We start from the raw sequence: 14,830 nt of genomic DNA, 5'->3' as shown, positions 1-14,830 counted from the left end.
GTCTACTTCCATAATGATCATCATCTGGGATGGCAATGATGATCGTCATCACAGTTGATATGTCATCCTAGTCAACAATGTCATTACCCCTATTTACAATGGTTATCATCTTGGTCATTGATGGTCATCAACAACCACCATCCAAGTCCAGAAGGGTCACCATCCCCATCATTAACAAGCCTCATCCCCATCGAGGATGGTTGGCATCCGTGTCGGCAATGGTCCTTGTACCAACCATCGAGGGTGCTCATCCTCATCGCCAATGCCCCTTTTCCTTGCTATCAAGGGAGCTCCTCCCATCATCGATAGTCCTCTCCCCCATTCTCGATGGTCCTTGTCTCCGTTGTGATGGTCCTCATCCCTATTGATGACAGTAATCCATGATAGTTGTCATCTTCGTCGTCATAGTCAATGTCATTGTGGTAGTTATTGTCGTTGTCATAAGATTATTAATTGTATAGTACATAAGTTTATATCTCAATTTACTTATTACAATATATTATGTATATCTTAAAACATCATTATTACATTTTAAATAAAATTTACATGCTTCCATCATCCAAATTTCATCAGTCATCCTCTGTCATCAATGCGACATTTCTGTTATCTCCCATCTTGGACTTATTGATGATGATGGCAGTCATTCGGTTCAGTCATCCCTTCATCACTCTAGACGAGGACAAATGATAAACTAAGACAAGAATGATCATCCATCATCCATCCAAGAAGCCTAGTTATGGGGGCTTCCTCCTGAATTATTTGCATTAGACAATGGGAGGACCTCAATTCCAAGGCAACCTCTCTGGTAAAATTCCTGGTGAATTCTTCACCCATTGTTGGATATCTCTTTGCCTATTGCTGGATTTTACTAGGGGCATGGGAAGATGCCAATAAGGGCTCAGTGGAGGGTGTTGGGCCCATTCTTGGAATGGAGACACAGCCCCGATGATGGGCTGCTCGAGGTGTCATGTTGGAGGCATAAATGGCCGCATCTAAAATGGCTCAAGCCTCGAGCCATGGGTCTAAGACTGACATGCATGGGTATGGTCGGGTTCTGGCCTGGGTTAGGAGTTCTATTAGTACCAGCGATAGACGCTGCTTTGTGGACTGGTTGGAATTGGGCCCATGCAACTGTAGCCCAAGAGCTTGGCCGAGAAATCATCGTCAACTCGGATGTGGCTGCTGGAGAAGTTGTCAAACATGACCTACTAGAGATCATTTACAGCCTTTTGTTAAAAGAATTCTCCTTTTGAGAGATTTGATAGGGGCATTTGTGGCATTTCCATGTGTACAAGTCATTTGTCATTTGGTATTTCCATGTGTAGCATAATACAAAGAGAAAACCACAATTTCAATTGAAGCATTTTCTCTAGTTAATTGGATGAGACACGAAGTTTTCCCCTAGACAAAGGATGGGGAGAATGTACAAAATTTTCATTCTATGAATTTTTTCCAGGATTTTAGAACATCTATGATTCAGAACGTCTATCATTTTCTGTTATGATTCTGAGATGGAATTGGGATGCCAGGGGTGTACTAGTTTCCTTATGAACTGTTCCTTAAGTGACGATTTCAGACAGGACGATTCCCAAACAAGAAATTTTAAGGATGGAACCCAAAAAATGCAATGCCAAACAAGACAAAACCGTCCCAAATCATTTTACTGTCCTATCCCAGATGATCGTGCACCTTAGCCCAAGATTGCCAAATGATAGAAATCATAGTATTCATCCAAAACATGTCTTAGTGCACAGGCTTTGAAGATGAAAACTCAGTCATCACCTCTTGTCATTTGAGTGAGGTTTACCAAATGGATGATGAATACTTAGTATCGTCACCATCATCATGTCAATGACAAATAGTGATTCCAATTTCCTCACCCTAATTGTCATCTTAGGGTATTATGGTACTTTCAAATTTTTAGTAAGCAACTGTAAAGTGAAATACCATAAATACCCTAAAGGACCTATAAAAGAATTTTAATTTTTTGTCTCACGCCTTGGAGGTGAAATTTGGGGAGGGGGGGCTTCCTCATGGAGGAAGATGAGGGCATGGGTGGCATAGATGCCAACCTTGAGGCGGACCGGCCAGTCCATGGTGTGGCCCAGCGAAAGGAACTGGTCGAGACTCACCCGATTGAGCCATTTGTAGTCCACGGCATGAGACACCAAACCCGCCCGCGCATGAAAGCCGACCAGTTTGAATAGATTGGGGCGATGAAGAGACAACACCAAATTCACCTCTGCCATGAACTCCGTCAATTCATACCACAAGAACCCTAGCCGTCTGGTTTAATCTCAATAGACAAGGAGGAAGATCAGATCTTCAGGAACATACCAATATAGTGGGAGTCAAGTAGGAGCCTTGGACAGCAGACTAAATGGTTTCTTTGTCCATGGAATTCAAGTATGCACCAAGAGGGTAAGCTGAGTGAGACCAAGCTGGAGTTAAGAGCCCAGAAGGGAAAGTCGAGGGAGAGCCAAGATTGCAAGAGGGAAAGCCGAGCAGGAGCCGAGCGCTTATAAGGGTGGCCTATTATTTTCATCGCGGACGTTGGACAGATGAGAATGTCTAAGACAAAAAGGTTTCTAGATAGTACATGATGGGGAAAAAAATATTTAGGGTGGGACGGCCTTTGGATGGAATGGTTCAGTTAAACCTCCAAAAATTTGGGACATGGGATGGGATGATCTCCATCATGTTCTATCCTTCGTCCCCATCCTCAACGATCGTGCACTATATGTACCAGTATAGAGAAGCCGTTGACTATGCGCATAGATGTAGGGGGAGAGGGCAGGAATTGATGTTTCTGATGCTTGGCGTAGCCTTCTAAGGTAGGAGAGGGAGAGGGAATCTCTGATATCTGGTTTTGATGATTTACTATTTGAGTTCTTCATGTTCGTTGAGATCTGCTGCATGCCAAATCGATGAGTTTGATGATGATCGAGCACTTGTCATGGCTGTCAGTGATCGGTGCTAGGAAAGGTCCTTTGTGTGACCGGTGTGAAAACCAAGCGATGTGCAGTCCGGTTCAAATTTCAGACCCCACATCAAACACGTTGAAGGTAATTCACACTCACACAAGGCCTTGGTGGTGTGAATGTGCGAATAAAAAAATGAGTTGAACATTTGCTCTTCGAGATTGGCAGGGCTTCTTGTAGACATGTTGTTCGGTTCTTTAAGTGCAAATTTGTAATATTTGTTCATTCTATTCAGTTTCTCGAACAGAACAATAATGAGTTCACATATATCCTTGCACATACCCGTGTGCGGTTTGGATTGTTTCGTTTGTGCTAATTTGTTTAGTTTTTTAAAAAATATGACACGATTTTTCCCTCTCCCTACTCCCTCGGCGCTCTCCCAGTCCCTCTCTCTCTGTCTCTCCATTGTGTCGTGGCCGTCAGTCTTGCTGCTCCGGCCGCCGGTTCAAATGAGGAGCAGAGCAGAGGCAGAAATAGGAAGCAGAAGATTATCAGATTTATAAGGTTGTTGGTACATTTTTCTCTTTTTGATTTTAGTTTGTGTTCTGGCGATCCGATTTTCCATTTAGGGATTCAAGAGAGATCTCGAATGATGGTGATATGATCGAGTTCACTTTCATTGGGCTCTTGTTTTTCTTAATTCAATGGTTCTTGCCCTCAATGTGAATTGGCTCTAACCTTAACAAACTGGAAATCAAAATTTGTGCCATGCCATTTGTGAATCTGTGACGTATATCTCATGTGGATCTTCGGTTATTTTACTGGACCATCGTCGAATAGAATAGAATTATGTAGAATAGGATTATTTGTATTGTTTAGAAATTCATGGAATAAATCATAGGGTATAAGGAAGATTTCCCTTCTTGAAGAGTTCCATGTTTAGGCTGCCATCTTCACTAAACAATAATTGAAGTCAGCATGAGACTCAACATGAGTGTAGCTGGCAAATAATAAACTAGGATTATCTCTAAATTGAATCAAAATATTCGTATGATTTCAATTCTCACTTGAAATTTTAGGTAAAAGAAGAGAACAAAATATTACTTTGGAGAATAATAACTGGATGCATCACCAAATAGAATAGAGAAATAAATGAATTTAGGAAATTTTCCCATTAAGATAGTTAAAAAGAGTAGATGAAGATTTGAGTAAGAAAATAATAGATAATAGTGAGATAATAAGACAAACAATTATTGTATTTGACAAAAATGGCATCTAGATTGTTAAAGAAATGCAACATTAAGATAAAATATGGCTAGGATTGTTTTTTTTCGCTTGCATTCGTTCATTTTTTCTTGAAATATGTGGTTTATGCATGATCATCTTGTTCAATTAGAGAGATCCGACGCGAATTTTGATTTCCGGTTCGTTAAGGCTAGAGCTGGACTAGGACCCCGAGGGTATGGTTAGGATTGGTGTGTCACTGGATAATTTGGTCGAGTTGATTTAGTGTGGTTTTTTCCTTCCATTACGGCCTTGTGATTTATGAGAAGTGGAGCATGAGTTACAAGATGTACAAATCACAAGGCTATACTTCTGGAAAATCAAATCCATAAACTGCTGAACTACAGCTTCCTGAGTTTGATTCCAAAGTATCTAAGAGTCAAGTTCACGTTTTTCCAAAGGGTACTAGCAGAAAAGGTTGAAATTTCTGCTATACCTGATCTCCTACTTTGAAGTTATCTATTTCGGGCTTTTTAGGGAAATTTTTTCATAAATTATCATGAAAAAGTATGCCTTTCTATGTTATCTGCTAGTCCACTTCTTTAGCAACAGTGTCCCCAATGGCAGGACGATCGGGTCCATAGATTACTCAAGAAGAAATGAATTGAGTGGGGACTATACTTCTAGGACTCTTTGAAATAGAGTGGCCCAAGTGAATTCGTTGTATTGCAGCCAAATTTTAATCCAATTTCTTCGTTTGGATTTACTATTGAATCTGGCATGGCATGTCATTTGGATTTACTGTTGCATTCTTTTTTTTATTGTTCATCTGTGTATCTTTCTTCGATTTGGTGAAGGGAAAACAGAAGAAATCAATTACGATTTTGTTTAAAAAACTGTCTTGTTGTTATCATGACGCATTATCTGTGTTTCGCTTCTTTTTTGGTCGTCTGAAGTAGAAAAGAAGATATGGATTGGATTCTAGAAAGGAACAAGAGGGATCTTGTTCAGTTATACAGTGCTATGCGTTAGTTCTACGCATTTTACATCTAGCTATCTCTCATACATCTGTCCTTTGCTTCTCTATCTCTATGATGGTAGTAGTTAAACAAATAAATTGATAACATTTTTCCGTTCTTGCATTCTTGTTTATGTATTCTGTATCTCACATTCTATCTTCCATCTGATTTTTGCTTCTATATATGTCCTATGAACGGGACAAATGAGACATGGGTGGGATTCTCATCTGAAAGAGATATTTTTTGTGTTATTTATTGTCATGTATTTCTTTTATTTTTCTTCTATATCACTCCGTTGGAGAAGAACAACAGGTCGATGATATTTTAATATGAAGAAAAAGAATCTCTTTTTGTCATTTATCATTGTGTTGTTGTCATTTTGTTTTTGCAGCATCTGGACTGTCGACTTGGCATGTTTGTTAAAAAAGTTCTCCACTGAGTTTTCATTCTTCGCCATAAGGCTAGGAGCAATTCCTGATTTTTCCTCAGAGGTATTTTATAAGGTGCATAGGTATGAGAAAAATGAGGCATGGATGGGTTTCTCTTCTGAAAGAAAGAATTTTTTGTATTCATTATTTTCATATGTTTCTTTTTTTGCTTTTATATCTCTCTAGTGGAGGAAAAGAACAGGTTGATGAGATTTTATTACAAGAAAAGGAATCTCTTATCATTATTTAACATTATGCTTCTATCATTTGTTGATTTTACATCTCAGTACTACTCTACTCATCTGTATTTTGATTCTATATCTATCCTGTGAATGAGAAAGCAATCGGTGGGATTCAAGGATGAACAAATAAATTCTAACAAGAACAAATAGCCCTTTATCCTTGAACCTAATTGAGTAGCTATGATACATGAGATAAGTATGGTTGCAGCACGTTCCACTGGCAACATTTGCAAAATGTGCACCATAAAGAGCATAATGAAGGCACAAGAAGGCAGCTCTTCTAACCATCCATCAGTGGCTAACATCTTTGACCAAAAAGTGAATCCAAAATTGTACTTCATTGGTCACACGCTGGAGACAACAAAAGAAAAGCTTGGATGTTTCATTTGTCAGTCGGCCTCACCATGGAACATTGTATGTAAGAAATACTCTTAAAATTTTAATTAGTTTGGTAGATGAAAATTATTTCTGTTAAACAGAAAAATGCTTCCAATATCCTATTGTGTTATATTTCTCATTTTTTCTATATTAGAGTTGCACTTCAAACTTTGAGTCAAAATAGTTTGCTATTGAATGAATTATTCAAATAAATTATATTTTTAATTGTAATTTAGGATGCCTAGAGGTCCTCTCTCTCATACTTTTGGTGCCTATGAAAGCTCTGCATCGTCCAAGGGGAGTGTTGGCTAAAACAAAAAGAAGAAGAATAGAAAGAATGAGTGCGCTGCATGGATATACCTCACAGAGGATGTGATGAAGGTTTTCACATGCAATCTATGTGCGACACATAATTCGATTCGTGTTGTGACAGTGGAAAAAAATAAGAATAGTTTCAGCACGGTCCTCTGGAAACATTTGGAAAATGTGCACCGTAAAGAGCATAATGAGTCGAAGGCACAAGAAGGCAGCTCTTCTAACCAACCATTAGTGGCTAACATCTTTGACCGAAAAGTGAATCCAAAATTGTACTTCATTGATTGCACGCTGAAGATGACAAAAGAAGAGCTTGTATGTTTCATTTGTCAGTCGGCCTCATCGTGGAACATTGTATGTAAGAAATACTTCATACGACTGCTTTGATACATTGCACGGTAGGAGATATCCATTCCATCGACAAGGGTTGTGTAGGAAAAAGCTTTCAAGCTTTATATAGAGTTGAAGATCGGCATCCGTGACCGATTGGAGAGTGTTGATAGAGTGGCCATCACTCTAGGTTGTTGCACTTCTATGAATCGAATCTCATTCATAGGTCTCGCAGTTCATTGGGTAGACACAGAATGGAAAATGTGTGAATGTGTCCTTGCTATATGCCAGTTGGAGGGATCGCACACTGGGGAGTTTTTGAGTGAGGTTGTGTTGGAGGTTCTTGTAGAATTTAAATTGAGCATGAAGATATGCGCTATTACGATGGATAATGCTTCTAACAATGCAACAATGATGGTGATATTAGAATGGGAGTTGCGGCCAGTGAACGTCCGTTTCAGCGCAAAGAGACATGCCTTGTGTATTGCACATGTGATTAACTTAGTAATGCAGGTCGGATTAAGGGCACTACATGTCGTCAAAGATGGGCCCGAGTCAACTTTTGTTGATGAAGTAGAAATCACAAACCTTGATGGTGTGTTGGATGTGGATGAGATTGATCCTCCTTGTGCTATTTCCTTGGGGGATGTTGTTCGGCGCCTAAGAGAAGTGGCCAATGCAATACACAGATCGACGAGGCAAGAGGCTAAGTATTTTTCATATTGCAGACAGTCAAATATGACAAACACGAGGAGGATCCCGCTAGATTGCCTATTAGATGGAGCTCTACTTACAAAATGCTGCGTGGGTGCCTTGACAAGAAAATTGTTATTGATATGATGATGGTGCATGCTCTTAGAAAAAGTACTTGATGCAAAATGGGACCTAGTACAAATTTTTGTTAACTTACTCAAACTACTCTAGGAGGTTACCTCTATTGCTATTCAGCACAAGGCACCGACTTCAAATGAAGGTATAGTCATTGTTAAGGGATTAATGAGGCATCTTGAGCAAATTAGTGTGGGAATCTCAAACTCATTCATGCTTCCACCTGGACACGCTTTCTCCACTAGGCAAATGAATGTGTTAGCTAGTGTATGTGGCCCTATGAGGGCAAAGCTAGAGAAATATGTGTCAATGCTAACATGAAATGAGGCTTTCACTATTGGTTCTCTACTTGATCCATCTACAAAGCTTCACTTGATTAATCCATAGGCCAAGAACAAGGTTCTCTCTATCGTCCGAACTATCATGGAGTCATATTAAGTATCCAGAAACCTTGGGAATCGGTCCACTAAACTATCTGCTCCATTGGTGAGGAATGATTTTCTAAAAATGGAGCTACAAGAACTACTAGATCCATCTGAGCTACCACAAAGAGTTGATCTGATTCAAGAGCTCAACGTATATGTGGCGGCCCTCCCAGCATTCGATGTAGAGGTGTTGCATTGGTGGAAGACGATGGGTATCATATAATGTGCATTGTTAGATTTAAAACGTCTTACTTGCCTTATTGAATTTCTGATTTCTTTTATCCCCATAACAGGTCAAGTTTCTTACCTCGCATTATGGTGTAGCCCAGAAATCCATTTTCTGAGGTCATTAGCAACTTGTGGCCCAAGAAGGAGATTCTTCTAGATCTGACGGGATCTGTAGAAAATTATCTAGAGCCCCTCAAAATCCTCTGATAGGATTTTCTCTGACAGGATCTTCTGACAGGATTTTCTTTGATAAGATTTTCTCTGACATAATCTTCTCTGACAGGATCTTCTAATAGAATCCTTTGACATATTCTTCTTCTGCCAGGATCTTTGCTCTAACTTGTCAGATCTGCATATATTTTGTTTTGTCCTATCAAGATCTTCTTGAGTCGCACAAATATCTCCCGACAGCTTCTACAGGCCCTAGAATCTATAGGATATCTCTGCTTAGGCCTGTCAGGATGCTTATGGTTGACCCTACACTTCTTGTGGCCTATATAAGGCCCCCATGTACCCCTGAATGAGCATTATTGATATTTATTATTCTTTTGAAACTGTTGTTTCTCCCCTCTGAGTGTTCTCTTTGCTAGAGAGTGCTTAGCTGCTTGTGGATTCAAGCAAACCCCTTGTGGACTCAAGGGTTGGAGAAGCTACTACTGTGGATTTAGGACTTGGCTCCCTCAAGTAGAGCAAGCCTTGTGGATTCAAGTCATGCTCCTACATTGTTCGTGTACTGAGGCTGCCTCACATTAACATTGGTGGGAAAGGAATTTCTAGTAGTTCAAGCGATGATTGCCGCGTGTGTGTGTCTATTCTCAAAACGGCGTTGTGTAATCAACTACAGGCAATCCAGGCTCACAACAGAGAGAGTCAAAGTTCTGATGATGTTGAAGTCATGGTAGAGTAACAATGATTTAAGAGCAGAAGATGATGATGACGACGATGATGATGGTGAGCCATTTGCCATTCATGTGGATGCACCCACCGGTTAGACTCTGAATTTTTTTTTCTTCATCTAATGACGTATACTTTGTTATTGTTCCTTGACTGATGTATTGCACTCATCATTTATTTAGACAATGAGTTTAAAGTATGTGTTGTTATCGACAATGAATTACATTCGGCCATCCAAGTATGATCTTATTAATGTACCTAGTGAACAAAAACTTTGATGATGGTGATGGTAAAATCTTTCATTTTTTTATGTTAAGTTTAGTTGGACAAAACCCACTATTGGCGATGAAGATGGAATAAACCGCGAGCTAGATGTGAGAGAATTAGGGGACTAATCCGACATCCATTGTCAAGACTCCTCTATCATTCATGTGTCTTGGATGATTGTTCACTCATCTTTCTCACAAATTTGGTTAGCAACGGTGACAATCCTAACCCGGTAGATGGGGTAGTGGAAGAATGATAGAAGAAGAGGATGAATACATGGAAGACAACGGCATCGATCATGGAGATCAAAGTCACATAGAGAGCAACCATCTCACACAACGTCGAGATCTGGTAGGTCACCATTAAGAGATCACCCATCCTCCCATGGATCAGCTCCAAGGCTTCGAGTACTGTATCGATTCAAATCCTTCTTGGCGTAAACACTATTCCTTGTCATACCCATCTCTATATCATCATCATCATAATCATCATCAACATCATCTTGCAGATGAGGTGATTGCTCTCGGCTTCCAGCATTATATTCTTGCTTTGGGCACTGTGGTAATGATTCCCAGCATGCTGGTTCTACTCATGGGCGGAAGCGATGTGAGCCTCCATCTCTCTCTATCTCTGATCAAGCTATTTCCTTGGTGAATCTCCACTATTCCTTGATCTGATGGATGCATGATGAGAAGGTGAGGGTTGTTCACACCTTGCTCTTCGTCAGTAGTATCAACCCTTTGATTCAGACCGTGTTCGGGACCACGCTTCCCATCGTCATTAGTGGCTCTTATGCCTTCGTCATCGCCATCCTCTCCATTATCCGAGACTCTTCCCTCCCCCAGATTGTCGACGACTATCAGGTATTTAAGATTTAATAACCCTTTTCTCAATTTTTCTTATGGTTCATTTTCTTAAGATTTCATACCCCATTTCTTAATCTTTCTTATGGTTCGTTTCCTTCATCTGGTCATTAATCCTTCTTATTGTTCACCTCTTTTTAATTATGGGATCCCATTTGCAGAGATTTTTACAAACGATGAGGGTGATTCAAGGATCGATGATCGTCACCTCCAGCATCTAGATTATTCTAGGTTACAGCCAGCTATGGGGACTCTGCACTAGATTCTTTAGCCCTCGTGGGATGGTCCCACTTATCTTAATGGAGAATGGATTAAAGCATTAAAAAATCGTTAATAAAAATCATATAAAAAATGTTATGGCGTGTTAGACATTTCCTCAAACTTTTGGTATACACCTTGCTTTTTGAACTGTTTTCATTCAGATGTTTTGGATTTTTCTAAATTAGATCAAATCTGCAAGATATTACCTTAATTCTCTAATTTTATGTATAAAATAAGTTTACAAATTTTTGGCATCTATAAAATTAACAAATAAAAGTTTTATTGTAAAGACGAGCATAAATTTTCTCAAATTTGGGCATTTCCACAGCTGTTTTCTTTTCCCTGATTCTTCATGATTCCTCGCTCATTAAATTAAAATTATCCATTGATATAATCAAGCCATGATGCATTATGCTTTTTTTAATAAGGGCTCACATTCTAGGAATTTTATTATGTATTAGATTATTCCATTTTCTAATATCCTGCGGTTCTTCGTTGAGGATTATTTTTTGTATGATATATAATGGTGATGATTTAAAATAGGTCTATGCATTACATGTGGTCTTATAATGCCACCTCGCACGTGCTTGCATTATGTTATGAGATAGTATGCCAAAATAACACATAAATGAAAATTATTCAAATCCAACAACAGTAGATCTGATCGTGGAAGTCCTAGAGAATAGACATCACTAAATAATTGGACGAGGATTTATGAAACATTTTCATTTTTATTCCAGTGGCCTTTAACCAAAGTGTAATGATCAAGGCTCTGATTATATGCTTCCTCACCAAGTCAATTTTAAATTTTAAGTCAATCTCATCAGGATACCCAAATAAAGGTCTGGTCCTGGTCCTATTGGTCTGGTGGGGAGGACACCGGATATTTAATTGGATTACTAGTTGCTGTCCAGAATTGTCAAACCTGATGATACACTATGCTTAAACAACACATGCATATATAGGTCATGAATCATTTTCTCTCTCCTCTTCAGATATCCCTCTTAAATCTTGAAATAATCTTTTCAAAATAAAACTTTATGATAAGATTTTTATGAAAAAATAGAGAGCATAGATTCAAATATTGCTCATAAGTCTCATAAATCATTTAAATTTACACCCTCCTGAAGATTATTTTTTTATTGGATTTTCATATTAAAACAGATCTATATGAATGTATTTTTCTTGATTATTCAGGAATATATGTTGGATTTTCACAAATTTATTAAAAATATTTTTTCATTTAGAAATTTGGAATTATTTTTTTAAGATTCCTTACCAGATTTTGGGTGGACCGAAAATCTGGGATCCAAGTTGTAGTATGGTTTCGATCCAACACAATTTCAGAATGGTTTTGGTGACAAAATATTATTAAAAATTACATCAATAAAGCATCCATTTTGGTGAAAAAAGATTCATGATATATTTTTTGTAATCCATAAAGAAAATTTTGAACTTTCATGTCAAGAAGTAATGTTTTTTATGATACGATATAAAAATATTAAAATAAATTTCTGAAATAAATTCATTAATTTGTATGACTTTTGACATTAAAATTTTAATAATAACATCAAGTTTCGTTTAGACAAACTCTTAGTAAGGAAAAAATACTCTAAACATTTTTTTCTAGAGAATTTGTTTGAATTGTGCAAATTCTGTGCAAATTTGTAGCATTTCGTGCGAATTTTAAAAATTGTGAGAATTTTTTGAATTGTGCAAATGTTGTATGAATTGTGCGAATTTGTTGCAATTTGTGAAAATTTTATAAATTTTGCGAATTTTGCTCGAAGTGTGAGAATTTGTTGCAATTTTTGCAAATTTTACTGTGTGCGAATTTTGTTCGAATTGTGCGAATTGTGTTAAAATTGTTTGAATTGTGCGAATTGTGCGACAAGTTGTTCTAATTTTTGCACAAAAAAGAACAGAACAAAGAACAAGGCCCTATGCGGTTCTTTTGACCAATTTTTTTGTTCGTTTCAAACGAACAAAATAGAACAACCATGTCTAGCTTCTTGTGATTTCATCTCTGTAGGGTGATGGATGTTTGAAGAGGGTGCTCGAGGAGCATAATGAGGTGCTTCTATTACTGACCTTGCATCTAAACTTACCAATAAGTCCTACATCTGCATTCATTGAACCTCTTAATCTCTCATTTTGGTGATTATTCGCTTATTGCTCCCCCCTCAAAATCATAAGCTTTGTTGTGTGGTCTTCTGATCCAATGTTTGATCAGATCTTAATACGGGTTCTCCCGCACATTTTATTTTAGTTAGTGCTAGGCATTGCTTGATGTGTGTCAATTAGATCACAACTATGTTGATTATGAAGTTTTGTTGCTTATGATGCACAACTCTGTCAATTAGAGCATTGTAGGTTTCCGTTTACCATATACTTCTCCTTTTCATGGAACATAGTCAAGTAATATAGGCCATTGAGCTCAAAGATGCTTAAACTTCATAATTCAATGTTCTTTAATCTTGTTTTTGTTCAAAGGGCCTCAGTATGTTATGAATTCAACATTCATGAGTCAATGTTCTTGAATGTTACGAATATCTGAGTTATCAACCATTTTGCTATCATGGTTTATAAGGGGCTAAACAAAATTTCTGTTTCTTCAGAAAAAAACTGACCTGTTGTACAAATCTCAATAGGATTTCCACGAATTCAAGATTATTTATCCAAACTGTAGTTGGAATAGGCACTTTGGAATAGGTTATTTGATTCATTTTCAATGCCATAATGTAACTTTCTAGGAGGAATGGGATACGTAAAATACTCATCTATATACTAATCTTCTCATCGTGAGTTACAAAACTTTCATCTTATAGATATTTACACAAGACTTAATGATAGTGAAATATATCTACGTTGATGTCACCTCATAGGGTTTGGAGGTTTTGTCAAATGATCCTTGTTGATTCTGTGAAATTGTATGTAAAAAATGAATGGTAATGATCAGTCTTGATTTTTTGAAGTTTTATAAAATTGATCATTGTTGCTTCTTGAGATTTTACAAAAAACTTATTTGGAAACAAGATCAGTGGGTGAAATAATTAATTCAAGGATTATGAGAGCTCATAGAAGGTATGGATAAAATCCAACCTCAGCTCTATGATTTCATGAAATCAGATCATGAAATATAGGTAAAAATAATAAAAGAAGATGATATTGGAACTAACTCTCAAGAGCTGGGCGATCTCTATCTTCCTCAATGAGAACGGGGACTGGTCTTGAGGCTAAGGTGAATCATCCACCATGGTCACCTAATATTTGAAAAATATGTGTGAATTTAATCTGATCATTTCAGCGTCGATCTTACAAATCGGTCTATTGCCTTATTTCAATGGCTCATCCTTGTGCCGTGTTAATGTTCTGAACATAATTATAATCACTTTTCATTTTGATTTATTTGTCCCAGAGATGATATTTAATATATATCTTGATATTTCAGACTAAAAATTTGAAGAAACTTCCAAGGTCTTCTGTAAGGTCGAAAATGTAAGTTTTCCGCATCATATCCTAAGATCTTCAAGAACTTGATTATGTATTTTATACATGATATTTGGTGGTTCCCCAGACTGTCTTACATCTATTTTTCTTTTCAAAGTCACGTAAATTTTATATTCTTAACTCGTTAAGAACTTCTGATTCTAAAATCATTGACATAAGTTAATTCTCATAAGAGGTGTATAAAACATTTGTATATCTACACCATTTAGAGTTATATTATTTTTCATCAGTATGATTAAAATGTTCACATAATGCATTTGTGACATTAATATGATATAAATGTGTCATTCGTGGGTTAGTACGGTTAGGCATATGTGACATTATCTTTTCATTAGTATGGTTTAACTGTCTTAATATTAGTATGATTTTTTATTGTGCCAGTCATGGGTGACGTTTAGGCAAGGATTAGGGTTTTTATAGTGACACTAATGGGTTGATGTTTGCGCAATCATGGTTTGTTATCAGGTCAACCAATGGGGTGTATTAGGTAAATCATGGCTTGTTAATTGGAGAAGTAATGGGTTTCTATTGGATCACAAAGGAGTTGTTACTAGTTCATTAAACATCATTGACTAGTTCAACAAATATTTGTAATTTGGTCAGTTATGGATCACCTTTGGTTTAGGAATGGGTAACTATTAAACCAATAATGGTCATTGTTGTTAGATTGTTATTAGTATGATAATTTTTATGAGGT

The sequence above is a fragment of the Wolffia australiana genome, chromosome 17 (assembly GCF_029677425.1).
Source record: "Wolffia australiana isolate 7733 chromosome 17, ASM2967742v1".
In the NCBI taxonomy this organism is placed as follows: domain Eukaryota; kingdom Viridiplantae; phylum Streptophyta; class Magnoliopsida; order Alismatales; family Araceae; genus Wolffia; species Wolffia australiana.
The sequence above is the reverse complement of the archived record's forward strand: the minus strand, read 5'-3'. Positions refer to the sequence as shown.